The sequence below is a fragment of the Podarcis pityusensis genome, assembly GCF_964106645.2.
Source record: "Podarcis pityusensis genome assembly, chromosome: 7".
Classification (NCBI taxonomy): Eukaryota; Metazoa; Chordata; class Lepidosauria; order Squamata; family Lacertidae; genus Podarcis; species Podarcis pityusensis.
The window spans coordinates 303484-318801 of record NC_138031.1 but is presented as its reverse complement, the minus strand read 5'-3'; the positions used below and the strand labels follow the sequence as shown (position 1 = coordinate 318801).

At 50.4% G+C, this 15318-nt stretch overlaps 1 protein-coding gene across 1 annotated transcript in view; it reads left to right on the top strand.

Annotated features, from left to right (window-relative positions):
• The first annotated feature begins 1191 nt into the window (after positions 1-1191).
• Positions 1192-15318, top strand: part of EPPK1 (epiplakin 1) — a 34442-nt gene continuing 20315 nt past the window's right edge. The window contains exon 1 of the mRNA XM_081013927.1: positions 1192-1294. The gene's annotated coding sequence lies outside the window, so the exon portion shown is untranslated. The remainder of the gene's footprint in view (positions 1295-15318) is intronic.

The window sequence follows — 15318 nt, the reverse complement described above, 5'->3', positions numbered from 1 at the left end:
CCAGCTCTGCAGACAAGACGGAGGCTGAGGCCATGTCAGTTCTCCCTGGGACGGGGGGGGGGCGATGCAGAACAGAGTGCTGGCAACTCATCCTGATGGGCTGGATCCATGTCATGTAGCAGAGCAGCGGGGTAGGCAAGGGCAGGGTGGGCTGGAGGGTCTTCTCCTACCCTGTCCAGAGGGGGCTGGGGCTGGCATTTAAACCAGGAGAAGCTTTGCCTTGTGATCAACGCTGATGAAAAAAATTGACCCTCACCCCCCAGTTTGGCTGGAGGAGTACTGGCGTTGGGTAGTTGCTGCTCGTCTGGATTGTTCTGCCTGCTGGGTGCAGCCTGCCTCTTCTGGCAAGCCCCCCCCCCCCCCAGCAGAGCCCAAGCAAAATGCTGGGCTCTCCCCACTGGTGATGCTTTGCAACCAGCCTTCAGAGGTGGAACACAACTATCTTGGCTAGTAGGCACAGAAAACCTTGTCCTTCACGAATTTGCCCCGCCCTCTTTCAAAGCCATCCAGGCTGATGGCCATTCCTGGCTCCTCCGGCGGTGAGTTCCACAGATTAACATTTCCTCAATCTGCCCCGACCCTTCCAACATTCAGCTTTGCAGATGGCCCCTCTGGTTCAGAGGAAGGGAGAAATGCTTTCCTCTCTCTGCTCTCTCCACCCACGCTGCTCCCACCCCGACTTGCACAACCCGGCCCGGCCCGTTCTCAGGAAGCCGCGCTGGCGAATCTCGCTTTCTCTGCTGCGGCAGCAGGACGGGGAAAGCCCCGAAGGGCAGATCAGGCGGCAGGAATTCCGTTGCAGACACACCTGGGCAAGGATTAGGATTGACAAGCTGGAGAGGAACCAAAACCGCCTCCAAGCTGCTCCTGTCACTTGAGAGCCCGGACCCCGCCAAAGGGTCTTCTCGTGCTCCGTGAGCCCCCTGGTCCCTCCCTCTGCCCCAGCGACACTCTTCTTGCCCATCCCAGGCAGCTCCTGACAAACCACCAGGGCCTTGCACAAAATCCCTGTGTGCGCGCGTGAGTTTACACCCTTCCTTTTGAACACCATCCCCTCCCTCCGGTTTGGGCAAAACCAGTGCCTGTGCGAAGTGAAGAGGCAGGTGTATGGCAGGAGCGCTCCCTCCCTCCCTCCCTCCCCGTGTTTGCACCACTTGGGTTGGGCCAGTGTGTCATCCCAGGGCGGGGACATAAAAGCAAGGTTGCGCTCAGGCCGTCCCACCTTGGCACTGTTGGAAAGAGCAGCAGGAGGCAGCGGCAACAGCAGAGGACCTGCCTGGCAGAGGACCCACAGGTAGGACTGAGGAATGCCTGGTTAAGGGCCATCAGCTGGGGAACGGGGGCGAGTGAGGGGCTCTGCTCCCCTTGGCAAGGCCACTGGGAGTGCTGGGCGCTGGTGCCCTTGGCAGGGGCAGGCATAGGAGAGTGAGAAGCAGCGCCATGGGGCTGGGCTGCCTGTGGCAGGCAGGTGCCTCACGTGCTGCTGGAAGCCTGTGCAGGCCTTCTTGCCGGGGGACACGTCTGGGGGGGGAAGCAGCCTCGAAGGCAGACCCCCCCATGCATTCCCTCAGGCTTCTCTGCCCTGGTGGCTCCTCTTGCCTGCAGTGCTTGCGAGCCCACCACTGAGGGCTCCCCTTTGGGTTTCCTGTTCCAGGGCGTACCTAGGGATTGGTTAGGTATGGGGGCGAAAAATCACACCTCCCCATGCTGAAACGTGTCCTTGCCAAGGGTTCAAGGGAGCTTAGGTCCGCCTCTGCTCCTGTTTGCTCCCTGCCACCTTGCCACCAGCTGCTCTGCCTGCCCTTGGTGCCCACGCTGCTCCCTGGGCATCTCTGGTGAAGGCTGGCAGGACCAGGAGCAAGGCGGCAGCAGTGGCAGCAGGATGCCCTCTAGGCCCATACCCTCTCTCTCTGTGCCAGTCAGAGGTGAGGCATCAGGGGGGAGAGAAAATGCCTCAGGAGGGCTCAAGGTGCTTCCCAGGTGCCGCAAGGAGGAGGAGGAGGAGGTCTTTGCTCCAGGTTCCTCCAACGGCTCGTGGGCCTTTCCAGTGGTGGCCCCTTCCAAGCGACACGCCCTTTGCACCTTCATGGTCTTTTTTCAGGCACCGGGTGAAGCCAGACCTGCTGGCCTCCTCATCACAAGGGACACCTTTGCAGGCACCACTGGCTAGTCAGGCATTTAATTTTATCCATGTGGAGTTTTCATCTTCATTTGTTAGGGGCATTTTCACTTTTCTAATAGGAAAGGCAAAGCCTTCTGAAGAAATGCAACTTCTTGGCAAGTAGCTGATATGAAGAAAGGCTTTAAACTGAGGTTGGGTGTCCATTTGTTCAGCTGTGATTCCTGCTTTGCAGGGGGTTGGACCTTTGGGGTCCCTTCCATGAAAGTGTCCCCCACATTTGTGTGCCTGTGGTTTATCCAGAGCCTCATGAGGCCGGGGGTGGGGGAGCGGGGAGCATCCAGAGCCCAGCTATGGGGCTGCCAAGGCTCTTGGCTTTGTGGGCCCCACTAGCGTTTCCTGAAGGGGTCTTTGGGCAAGCCCCCAGCCTGCACCGGTCTGGAAAATCTTGCGCTAACTCCCCATTCCTTCACAGGAGCAGGATAAGCTCTGGAAGGCAGGCTTAGAAGTGAGATGCATGGTCTAGAAAGGCAGCTGGCAGTGACTGGAAAGGGCAGGAATCAGGTCCAGATGCAGGACAGAAAGGGGGGCTTCCTTACTTACCTCTTAGGTGGGGTGGGCAGGGGGCACAAGCCCCTGGGTCGTCTCTGCTAGAGCCCCCCCCATTTCTGGCCTCTTTTCTCCTTTACATCTGAAGCCCATTTAAATCACATGGCATTCCCCCCCAAGGAATCCTTGGTTGTTCTTGGTGCTCTGTGGTGGGTAAACTACACTCCCAGGCTTATTTGGGGGAAGCTCTGTGGTGCTTTAATCTCATGCTGTGGGTGTGTTTTTAATCTTTATTATTATTATTATTATTATTAATTACATCTATACGGTATACCGCTCCTCATCCAAAGATCACAGAGCAGTTCACAACGCAAAAATACAAAATGTGAGCTTCACTTACAGAAGTGGTGACCAAAGGTGCTGCGAATCACAATCCCGATGAGACCCCTGGGACCACCCAGCATCCTCATTTGTCCCGAGGCAAATTCAGGCCTGACAGCAAGAGCCCAAATTTAGGTTCTCCCCAGCTGCTCTGCAAGTCAGCCTAAATTTGCCTATGAATTAGCAGGTGCAGGTTTGTGCTATGGGTCTGTGCCCCTTGCCCTGCCCCTGTCTGCAGCCCTGAGAGTGCCCTCCCCGTCACATGGGGGCAGCAGGGGGAACTACTTTTCCAGATGGGGCACAGAGCCCCCCCTGGAGAAGGGTGCCAACTGAGTGACTGGCATGCTTTTTGTTTCTTTAGAAAAAAGGATGTTAGGGGGACAGTGAACAAGGGGAGACCAAAAAATCAAGAAAACAGTTTATGCTGTAACTAGAAAGTTGCAAACCAGTTTTATCCAAAATTTTGTTTTAATCTTGTATCACACGTGCAATACAAAAACCACACAATCTGGGTTTAGAAGCAGAGAAAGCGCCCTTCCGTGCAGCCCTGGTTAAGCAGTCGGGGGGCCGAGTACCACAGGCACACCTTTTTGGATAAAGCCAGTGAGGTGGAGCTTCAGACTTAGAATAATGCTTTCCTTTACAAATTCTTTAGAAAACCAAAGACCAGTTCCAAAGGATGTATGCTGATGTAAGTTGTGGCACGTGTATGTGAATGTAGGCTTTCAGAATGTATTTTTTGGGGGGGGGTGTCTCTGGGGAAATACTTAAAAGGGGGGATGCTTTCAGAGGGGTACATTCACAGTGCAAAAAGCTGCCCATCCTGCTCAACCCAGGTGGGGTGGGGGGAGAGGGGTGTTTGACTCCATCTCTGCAAACAGAGGTCCAGCGTTTAAATCTGCAAAGGTTCTCTGGTTACCAGGCAGGCTGCCTTAAGCAATTCTTGAGTGACAGGAGTGGTCCTGCAAAATCCACCTTCAGTCGGGGAAGGTGAGCAGACTTGGCGGGGTGGGGTGGGGTCTTCCAGAAGAGACTTTCACTGTGCCTTTGCTCTCTAGAATAATAGAATTGTAGAGTTGGAAGGGACCCCAAGGTCTTGCAAAACAAGCAGGTATTTAGACTTTCCCCCTCCTACCTGATCCCTGAATGCTTAGGAAGGCGGATGGCAAACATCTGGAAATGACAAGACTGCAGTCTCAGGAAAAAATGTGTTTTGAAAGTGAATATACTAGTAAAAGAAGAACCTGTCCCTAACTCCTGGCCAGCTCTAAACTGTTTCTGGGGCTCCCGGAGGATGCTGTGGGAGGCAGGTAGGACACAGCAGCCCTTGAAATTATGCTCTGGCAATGATCTGGGCACCCGCCAGGATGGGCCTTGGGCTGAGCCTCTGGCAGACTGAGAGGTCCCAGGGGGCTTTGCAGGTCAGCGGGGGCTCTCCCTTGCATGAAAGGGGCCTTGCTGCCTGCAGCAGGTGGGGATCGTGTCCTGGGTGCTGCTGGTGCCACTCAGGCCTTCCGCCAAGGCGTCTTTGGTCTTCCTGCCCTTGGAAGCACTGCCCTCCCAGCCCCACTGCGGTCCCCTCCTTCCTCCCTCGCATCTCCGGAGCTGCCTGGGTGGCCAGACTGGGTCATCATCTCCTGGTACCTCATGTCCCCAACCAACTACCTTGTGCCAGAGGCTCCTTTGCGCCTATCCACTCTTCATAAACAGCAATTCTCCACATAATTACATTTGGATTAGGCTGAAACCACATAATTGCAGAATAATTGCCTGCTGAAAGGTGTGACTTGCCAGCCTGTCGTGGCGCAATGTTAAAGGCAGTTTTTATCACTCCTCCTTCCGTGGGTCTCTATGGATGCTATAAAGGCACCTGGGGAATTAGAGACCCCAGCAAGCAGAGTGTCTGGAGTGCCACTGCTGCAAAGGTGGGATATTGAGTGTGTTCATCAGGCTCCTTCCTTGTGACCATGTGCATAGGGTCTACTCCTGAGGCTGCAGCTGTGCAGGACGCAGTGACTGGGCTGCTTGCGGGGCAAATGACTTCCAGCATTGCTGACCTTGTTTGTGGCTCTGGCTGCCATTCTGCCTCTGGGCCAAGTTCAAGGCTTTGGAATTAACAGCTCAGGCCCAATGCAGCTCAGGACCAGCGAACTTGAAAGAGACCCTGATCCCTGACGTGCCCCCTAGCCGGTCACCCTGACCTGCAGGAGAGCTCCTCCTTCAACCCCCCCCCCCCGATCTCAACAGCCCCCTCCACAGTAACTCGGGGCAGGCCTTTGGGGGGGGGGGGTCACCCGTCTTCCATGCACAGCATCCCTCTGGGTCACAGCTGGCTGTCCATGATTGTCACTTCCCATAAACAACTGGGGACAGATTTGACTTGAAAAACTTTTCTAGCTGAGTGAAAAGGTCTCTCTGCCTTTGGTGCTGATTCTGTGTTGTTTTGAAATACATCTTTAATTGTTGCTTTTTTGTACTATTTTCATTTTCAGTGTTTTTTATGGTGTGCCTGTAAAAAGGCCTTGAGACTCACGTGGAAGGCGACGCATAGATTAATAAATGAATAACCACACATGAACTTGTGGAGCCTGAGGCAGAGCTGGCCCAGGAACCGAGGGCACCTGGAGCGGAGCAAGCCCTCCTCTGCCCAAGGCAAGGGGCAAGAGGCTCTGGGCCCTGGAGAACTCCACCAAGGCCGCGGGGTTCAGTTAAATAGCTCACCATTTTCTTCCCTTTCATGCTATTCCAGGTCAGCTGCTTGAGACAGTCTGAGCTGCTCTCCCTTCCCTTTAGAGCAGGGGTCAGCAACCTTTTTCAGCAGAGGGCTGGTCCACTGTCCCTCAGACCTTGGGGGGGGGCTGGAGTATATATTTTCTTTGGGGGGGGAAATGAACGAATTCCTATGCCCCACAAATAACCCTGAGATGCATTTTAAATAAAAGGGCACATTCTACTCATGTAAAAACACACTGATCCTGGACCGTCCACGGGCCGGATTCAGAAGGCAATTGGGCCGGATCTGGCCCCCGGGCCTTAGTTTGCCTACCCATGCTTCAGAGCTAAATTAGAGAATTTACAAGTGCACACATTTTGTTTTTGTTACTAAATCATGTATATTATGCAATAAGAATTACAGTGCTATCTAGTATACTGGTCTGCGTGTTGTTGTGTTAAGTTTGCAACACAGGGGTTTGTTGTTCTGTATTAGAGCTTACTCCATCAGAATGCAATTAGCCTTCAGCAAAGGACCTCCAATGCCTAAGATTTCCTTCTCTGCCTTCAGCCTGCATCCAGGGGGTGGAAGTGGGTGGGTGCAAACGGTGACAAGAGCAACTTCCAGGCCGTGTTCCCATGAAATAGCTCCAAGTGTGCTGGTCTTTGAAGTGGCCAGACACGGATCTGCTCGTGAGTCCAGGCCCACAGCAGCCCAGGGACAGAGTTGCTGCTGCTGCAGGTCCAGTTCCCAATGTCAGCCCCTCCAGGTGGGGCTGGGAACGTCCCTTGTCTGAAAGCCTTCGAGAGCCACAGCTGTCCTTGGGAGCAGGCAGGGTGACAGGGGTGGGCCAAGGGTCTGGTTGGGCGTGACTCCCTAAGAAGGGACCAGGGCAGGGGATGGGAGTCTCTATAAAGGAGGGTCAGATTGGGCAGTGCTGGGTTTGCCCCCCTCCCTGCCAAGTCCTGCCGTGTGCGCAGGCTCTGCTGGGTGTGGTGGGGACCAGTTTCTGTGTGTGTGTTGCCATGAGACGCTGCAGCTGTGCAAACAAGGCGGTGTTGGTGTTGCACGTGTGATGTGTGACTGTGGTTGCTGCCATGCGTGTGGACAAGCCCAGGGAGCTGTGCCAAGCCTGGCACTGCCCCAGCCCACGTCTAAGGCCAGACCTGGGTCCAAACAGGCAACAGCCAATTCAGGAGGAGGAGTGTCCCCCTCGTTGGCCGACCAGGAAATCTCCCCCTTCTTCAGAAAGGCAGGTGATGCAATTTCCAGGCAAGACAACGCCCTTTAATTTGCAGGGAGCAGAACCTTCTCCCAACCGGCCCAGTAGCTTTTATCACTGGGAATCTGGGGTGTCAACGCTACGCAGATCCCGAGCCTCCTGAACCAACAAGCATTTGCAGGTGCTTCCCAGGGAAAAGGCTTCTTCCAGGCCCAGCAGGAGCCTCCGCCTGCCTCCTTCCCCTGCCAGGGCTGGGAGCAGAAGGCTCTCACCCCCCCCACCCCCTGCAAAGGGTCCTGTGCATCGAATAGCTGCAGAAGCACCTGTCATTGGCCCGCGGAGGAACCTTTTCCTGGCATGTGGATGCTGTGAGGGGGAAGCTTCACCTGGGACCTTCTGCATGCAAAGCAGCTGCACTGGGAATTAGTTATGACGGCCTCTTCCCATTTGTTACATTAGAGTCCTGCAAGATTGCTGCTTGCTGGCTGTGACGGTGGGTTCACCTTGAAGCTGGGCAGGATCACTTTGGGAAAAGGAAAAGGAAAAGCTCCAAATGGTAGAAACATAGAATTGTAGACCTGGAAGGAACCCCAAGGGTCATCTAGCCCAAAACAGGAAGGAGAAACTGACCTTTTTGTGTTATTGGCCCAGTCCTGTGGAACTCCCTGCCACTAGATATTCAGCAGGCACCTTCTGTGCCAATTTTTAAATGCCTGCTGAATACTTTCATATCCTGCCAGGCCTATACAGGCAGTTAAGAATACATCCTCCACAATCATTTTCTGATGCCTGATTTTAATTTATTTTTGTTTTTAACTTTTTAAAACCTTTATTGTCTGTTTTTATGTTTTTATATTGTTGTAAACCACCATGGTATTTATTTATGATACAGTGGTATAAACGTATTTGTCAGGGGTTCAGGAGCAGAGGCACAGGAAAGGGAGGAAATAGAGAGCGAGGGGGAGGAGTCCGAAGGAAATGTTAGCGATGACAGCGGTCCGAGGTCTCTGAGTCTTTCCAGCGAATCGGAAGATTCACAGAAAGGGGCTCCCATGGTCAGAGCAAGGGGGGTGCCGAGGGGGACACCCCAGGAAGAAGGGGCCAGAGGGGACTCAGAGAGCAGCAGTTGGAAATCAGGACCAGCGTCCACACCAGAGTGCAGTAGGGGGGAGGAGTCCCAGGCATCGGGATCAGGCGGCGCACTGCCAGTGGGAGGACATGAGTCAGGATTGGCCACGCCTCCATCGGGGAGCGAGGAAACGGTCGAGAGGAAGGTTGAAGGCTGGGCGCGCGCGCCAAGTTCAAATGTACAGGAGGGCGGCGCAGTTGGCAGCCCGGATAGGGAGCCAGGTCCCAAAGCCCGCCGAAAAGAGGGGGAGGAGTCAGGGGGGTCAACGTCAGCGTCAGAAGAATCCAGGAAGGAAGGGACCCCGGGGGGTAGCAGGACCCAGAGGAGAAAGGAGAGACGGAAGAGGTGGAGTAAGGCTAGAATCTTAAACTGGTGTACAGGGGGCGGAGACTCAGATGGAGCTTCGCCGATCTAACCCCTAGACGTAGAGCTGGGGCGCTGCGGCTTGAAAATGGAAACTGTACTTCAATAAAGACTTTTGTACATTACTGCCGGCTAGCGTTGGTCCTCTGTGAGCTGGGACCTGGAGCCAGCTCTGACAGTATTTTTTAAAATAAAAAAATGACCAAGCTAAATAATCTCTGGCTATCCAACCTCTGCTTCAAAACCTCCATTGCAGGAGAGTCCACCACCTCCCAAGGTGGCCTGTTCTACTGTCAAACAGAAAGTTCTTCCTAATGTTTAGTCAAAATCTCCTTCCTAGTTATTTGAATCTATTGGTTTGGGTCCTCCCCTCTGGAGCAGCATAAAATAAGCTTGCTCTGTCTTCCATGGGGCAGCCCTTGAGATATTTGAAAATGGCTGTCCTATCGCCTCTCTGTCGCCTCTTCTCCAGGCTAAATATATGCAACTCCATTAGCCATTTCTCATGAATAAGGCTTTCTTTCTTCAGCATCTTGCTTGTCCTCCTCTGCACATGTTCCAGCTTGTCAATATCCTCCTTAAATTGGGGTGCCCAGTTAAACTGGACACAGCATTCTGGGTGGGGTCTGACCAAGGCAGAATATAACTTTTGATCAGGACACTCAACTTAGGTTGATACAGTCTAGTTAGTATAACATTAGCTTTTTTTGCTGTTTTGAAAAAACAACAACTGCTTCATGACTCCTTAATGGGAGCTAATTGTTAGAAGATGCTTACTTGATGAAGAAATCTCTCTGGAATGTTCTGGGTAGAGAAACCCATCTATTTAGGGAAGGGGATCCCCTAAATAGGGCAGGGGTGGGTGGGGGGAGCTTCTAGATGCAGTTGGGCTCCATCTCCAATGACCAGGGATGGTGGGTAGTCATAGTCCACCAGCTTCTCAAGGGCTGCAGTCTCTATCCCAGTGTTAACGGGGCAGGGGAGGGAAGCCATTAAATCAGCTGGCACTGTTGAAATGCTTGGCAGCCCCTCCCTCATCTCCAAATCCTGGAGGCTTCCAAATAAGTTGACTGGAGTTCTTCTTCTTCTTCTTCTTCTTTGGCAATCCCTTGTTGCCGAATAAGATAGTATTCCCTAAACACGGTTTGAACAATGAGTCCCTAAGTGACTGTGGAGGCCAATTCTGGATCCACACATCCTTCCACAGTGGGGACATAGGTCTCCGGGCAGGAGATGTCAGTTTTACAAATGGGCTCAGGCAGTGTCAGTAGAGGAACTTGAGTTTTGGAGTACTGCTTCTGTGTTTGGCGATTCTACCTTCTCAAGAACAAGAGCAAGTTGTTGGCTTCTGCAAAGTAGATCACATTTGATTCCTTGCACAGGGACTGGGTTCTGCCGTGTCTGTTCTCCAACAGGACTGAGGGCTCATTCACTCTTAGCTTTGCTCCACATTGTAGGCACCAGTCCAGGCTTTCCAGGTTTGTGTCTGAGCAGTTTCCCCCTTCTGTTTTTTTGCCCTAGCACTTTCTCCACAAAACCCCACTCTTGACCACTGAATCTGGGCAGCCACCTGCAGAAAACCCAAATTGCCCTTGGTTTCAATTCAGCTTTAAAGAGTGTGTTTTCCTGGGCGAAGCACCTGCTGGTAGGTTAGGGGTGGAAGTGCCTGGACGCAAGCTGGGAAACAGCGGGGCAAAAAATAAGTGTGGAGGACGAGCCCTGATGCTAAAAGCTCTCTCTTTGCTCTTCTGGATCTAAATGGCAGTTTTCACACTGAATTGCACTGATTCTTTAAAAAATGCTTTTAACCTCTCTTAGCTTGTAAATATGAAGTGGCAATTTCCCCCAGGAATTAAATTCTGACCAAGGGTTGGAAAAGGGTGTTCTGTCTTCCCATTAGTGGTTCTGCTGGACCATATCTAGTTACTATCAACGGAGTTGCCCTGTAGCTTACAAGAGCAAATAGGTGGGACGGCCTGTCTCAATACTTTCTTGGCAGTCTGTGCTGCTCTCTCTGCCTCATTATTTCATTGAGGGTAATTTGAGCTGGTGGCAATATGGCAAAAGTTGCAAGATGCCAGAAATGACTGGAATTCTGCTACTGTAAATGGGTTTGCGTTGTGGGTCATGTTGATCAGGCGTGCCAAAGCAAACAGACATATTCTTCAGTGCTCAGGCAAGGGAAGTAGCTCAATAGACCTTGAAAAGCAGGACCTGAGAACCAAGCCAGGTCAGCCTTACAGTTCAGCTGCTCACCTTTCCTTTTTTTATTATTATAAATATTTATTAAAGTTTTCACAATATTACATGAAAAAAGAAAAAATACAAAAAAAACACAATTAAAAACAATTCCATCTTTTCATCACTTATCTTTCATTTACTTGTTTCCCGGACCTCCTCATGCCTCCCTTTTTTGTATTCCAGTTCAATTTATTAGTTCAGCAATTCCTTTCCCTCCTTATTTTATCCTGATCTTTAATCTTAATATATTATAGCATTAAATTTTTACCTATTAAAAATCCAATTTTTCCATATTCTTTTATACCATTACAGCTAGAAACCACTTAACTTCAATCCAACATCATTCTAACATTCATTAATTTTGCAATATTTCTGTAAATAGTCTTTAAATTTCTTCCAATCTTCTTCCACCGATTCTTCTCCCTGGTCTCGGATTCTGCCAGTCATTTCTGCCAATTCCATGTAGTCCATCATTTTCATCTGCCATTCTTCCAGTGTGGGTAGGTCTTGTGTCTTCCAATACTTTGCAATAAGTATTCTTGCTGCTGTTGTAGCATACATAAAGAAAGTTCTGTCCTTCTTTAACACCGATTGGCCGACTATGCCCAGGAGAAAGGCCTCTGGTTTCTTCAAGAAGGTATATTTAAATACCTTTTTTAATTCATTATAAATCATCTCCCAGAAAACCTTAATCCTTGGGCACGTCCACCAAAGGTGAAAGAATGTACCTCCAGTTTCTTTGCATTTCCAACATTTGTTATCGGGCAAATGGTAGATTTTTGCAAGCTTGACTGGGGTTATGTACCACCTGTATATCATTTTCATAATATTCTCTCTTAAGGCATTGCATGCCGTAAACTTCATACCTGTGGTCCATAACTGTTCCCAGTCAGCCATCATTATGTTATGTCCAACGTCTTGAGCCCATTTAATCATAGCAGATTTCACCGTTTCATCCTGAGTATTCCATTTCAACAGCAAGTTATACATCTTTGACAAAATCTTGGTTTTGGGTTCTAACAATTCTGTTTCTAATTTTGATTTTTCCACCTGGAAGCCGATTTTCCTGTCCAATTTAAATGCCTCCATTATCTGATAATAATGAAGCCAGTCTCGCACTTTGTTTTTTAGTTTTTCAAAACTCTGCAATTTCAATCTATCTCCATCTTGTTCCAAAATTTCCCAATATTTCGGCCATTTGGCCTCCATATTGAGCTTTTTCCTGTGCTTTTGCTGCTCACCTTTCCTAAGGTCTATCATGTGATTAAAGGATCCTTCCATTGTGCTGATCCAGTTCTTCTGGATCAGAAGTCACAGCATGAGATTTTGTTCTTTCTGCCCCTTCCAGAACTTGGCCATCACACTGTCCACTTGGATCACTTACAGCAGCCCATGGTTAGACCTTGACATCCTTGGTGGATGGATGAGTTCTGGTCTAGATAAGTTCTAGGATCTCTTTCCTCATTTTTTGTGCTGCAACAATGCACTTCCCTTTTGTGATTAGGCCTTCCGGTTCACTCAGTCATCCACAGTCTGCAAAGTTCTTCCGACTCACCTCTGAAGAATTGCAAAAGTCTTTAGGCCATCCTGATCCAACATAGCACAAGACTTCTTGAAGTTCTGGATTTCCATGAATGGTATTTGGGGTTGGAGTTTTGCGAATCCTGGCCACCATTCCAAGAAGCTTCCTCGCTGCTTTCACTCAACTGATGGGGTGTGGCTTTGTACAGAGTTGCGTTATGGCATCTCCCAAGAGCTCTACGTTGTGTTGATGAAAAGTACATTTCTCCTTGTTCAGCTTGTGGCTGGATTCATGGAAGCAGCAGCAGCAGCTGGGATCATACAGATCAACCTCCAGCCACCGTGATTAAGGGGTGGGGGAGCTGCACGTGGTGCGTTGGTTGGGGTCCTGTGGAACTGCCCAGTGTCTGCTTTCAACTGGATCACAGAACCACAGACTGGTAGAGTCTAGTGTCTGGTGTCGGCCGTCTTTGCTCCCTGGGTGGTCATTGGTGGTAAAAGGAAGACCCTGCTATGGCCAGGACAGTGTTTAACCCTGACACATTCTGCCATTCCCAGCCTCAGAGGCTCATTTCAGGACCCATTAGGAGCACATCATCAATTAAGTGAATTATACATTACCTTTACGGTTCACAAGTGATGAGATAACACCCGCATTTTAAAGCATGCAATTAGTCTTCATCTGTCTCCACCCAATATTAACAGCATGTGTTTCAGCTGAATTACAGGTTTCTGTCCCTTACCTCCACATTCCCATCCTTTTCAGGATTGTGGCTGTGTACACATCACACATTTAAAGTACATTTCCACCCCTAAAAATACTGGGAATTGTTGCTTACCCCAGAGCTGTAATTCCTAGCACCCTTAACAAATGACAGTTCCTAGGCATTATTATTATTATTTTACAACCAAACATAGTTATTTAAAAGTTCAACACACCAGAAGCATGGGCTGATTTCATTTTTCTTCCCTCAGAATTTCCAGAGAGATGTGAGAGGCAGCTGTTTCTAAACTATGTTGTGCTGAACAGTGAAATGTTAAGGGACTTGCTCTGCGCATGGCTGTGTTAAAGACGCTCCATGCAAAACTCTCTCCCCTCTAACTTGAAAAAGGCATGAGCCTATTCTGGGAGTGGAGGGAGCACATGCAAATATTTGAGGTGTGTGAGTGGTGCCTCAGCCCCATTTTGCAGTGGAGTTACAGCTGGACAGGAAATCTTCAGTTCTGCATTTCCTTTAAGTTCTGACTTTGTGCCTTTGCTCTGGTCTGAGGGGGCTGGCTGCAATCCTGCCTTGCCCAGGGCAGCTCAGGCCATCCTCAGCCCCTTGGGGCAATCCCAGCAAAGCCCACTGCTGGCCACACTGGGTGAACTTTTTTCGTATTAGAAGTATTTGTTACCATGATTTCTGTGCTGCCTTTCAGGGTCAAAACCCTCCCAAAGTGGCTTACATGCAAAATGCAAATAAAGCCAATCAATAAAGGTTAATGATTGGAGGGTTCTGAACTTGCTTAACACCCCGGAGGGGGGGGGAGTGAGCCATGCCCCCACCTGGCTGGGAGGAAGCAAGGGTTTTGGCTCTCTTGTTCTTCCTGTGATGCCTCTTGCCAGAGGTGCAGGAAGGAGCTGCTTAGAAGTCAAATCATCTGCCTGCACACCAGATCCCTTTGAAGCACTTTCGGAGCACATTTCCCCCTCAAAGCATCCTGGGCTCTGCAGTTTGCCCCTCACAGATTTACGATTCACAGCCACTCTCTTTGAAGGCCACAGCCCATCCACAGCCAAGGCTGCTATTTGTGGGGAGGAACTGTGGGCACAACATCTGTTTCATGCATTTTTAAAATGAGGCTGCATTTTAAATTGCATTTTAACCTGTATTTTAAATTGGTTTTTTTCTTTTCTTTTCCCTATTATGTTTTTACTGTGATTTTATTGGTGTTAGCCGCCCTGAGCCCAGCTCTGGCCGGGGAGGGTGAGGTATAAATAAAATTATTATTATTATTATTATTATAGTGCTCTGGTCCATGGGGTCACGAAGAGTCGGACTAAACAACTAAACAACTAAATTATTATTATTATTTCATTTATAGTTGCTAATGTTATTTATATAGAGGCTTTATTGCACTTGTATCTGATTCTCATTTGCAGCGTTTGAAATTTCACAAATTATTTAAGGTAGGTTGTAGATCACTTTGAGGTACCTTTGAGATTGTGAAGTGGCATGGAAATCATAGATTCATAGAATCATAAAACTGTAGAGTTTAAGGCACCCCCAGTGGTCATCTAGTAAAAACCTCCTGCAATGCAGGAACCGCAGCTCAAGAATCTGCTGCTGGAGATGTCTGGAGCCCAGGGGTGCTCCGGGGTCCCACTGTGGAATAGGTAAAGGTAAAGGTACCCCTGTCCGTACGGGCCAGTCTTGACAGACTCTAGGGTTGTGTGCTTATCTCACTCTAGAGGCCGGGAGCCAGCGCTGTCCGAAGACAGGTCCGGGTCACGTGGCCAGCGTGACAAGCTGCATCTGGCGAGCCAGCGCAGCACACGGAAACGCCGTTTACCTTCCCGCTGGTAAGCGGTCCCTATTTATCTACTTGCACCCGGGGGTGCTTTCGAACTGCTAGGTTGGCAGGCGCTGGGACCGAGCGACGGGAGCGCACCCCGCCGCGGGGATTCGAACCGCCGACCATGCGATCGGCAAGTCCTAGGCGCTGAGGTTTTACCCACAGCGCCACCCACTGTGGGTGGAATAGTGAGCTGGAATAGTGAGCTGCAAATGGCTGTTGACAGGGTGGCTCCCAAGTCCCTGCAGAGCCCAGGCAGCTCTCTGGTGCACTCAAGAACTGGGGGGGGGGGGGAGCCATGGCAAACAGTCACATTCTCAAGGCCATTTGCACACCTGAGAAGGAGTGCATCTCAAGGCATTCTTTCCTTTCCTTTAAGACCAAAACCGTTTCATTCTGAAAAGCCCACCATGGAGCCAGGCAGCAGCTGGCTGCAGCTGCCCCCCTGCCATGCTCAGTCCCTGAGAGGGAGGGGCACTCCTGGAGAAACCAAGATGGCAGCAGGCCTGGGGGGGGGGAGC